The sequence below is a fragment of the Eurypyga helias genome, unplaced genomic scaffold (genome assembly GCF_000690775.1).
Source record: "Eurypyga helias isolate BGI_N326 unplaced genomic scaffold, ASM69077v1 scaffold28513, whole genome shotgun sequence".
NCBI lineage: Eukaryota > Metazoa > Chordata > Aves > Eurypygiformes > Eurypygidae > Eurypyga > Eurypyga helias.
The window spans coordinates 5036-5284 of NW_010240995.1; the positions used below are offsets into that span (position 1 = coordinate 5036).

The 249-nt window shown below is 54.6% G+C and overlaps 1 protein-coding gene across 1 annotated transcript in view; it reads left to right on the forward strand.

Annotated features, from left to right (window-relative positions):
* XYLT2 (xylosyltransferase II) overlaps window positions 1–249 on the forward strand; it is a gene marked incomplete at both ends in the record, with an annotated part of 5602 nt that overhangs the window by 487 nt on the left and 4866 nt on the right. The window lies entirely within an intron of this gene.

Sequence of the window (249 nt, forward strand, 5' to 3'; positions counted from 1 at the left end):
CATCGGCCCTGGGTATTCGGAATATCCCAGCCAGGTGCATGGGCCCTCTTCCTTACGTCACCAAACTGTCCCACCTGGCAAAAAGCGGCCTCAATCTGTCACTGATTCCCAGATTACCGCAGCCTCTGTAATCCAATCAAAACTGTGCCAGCCTCCTTAAACTGGGCTGTTCCTGACCTGTGGTCCCTGCAGAAGTCTGAGCCAGGCATAGCTGCATCTTCTGTTTTGAGGGGCCAGAGAAGGACACCC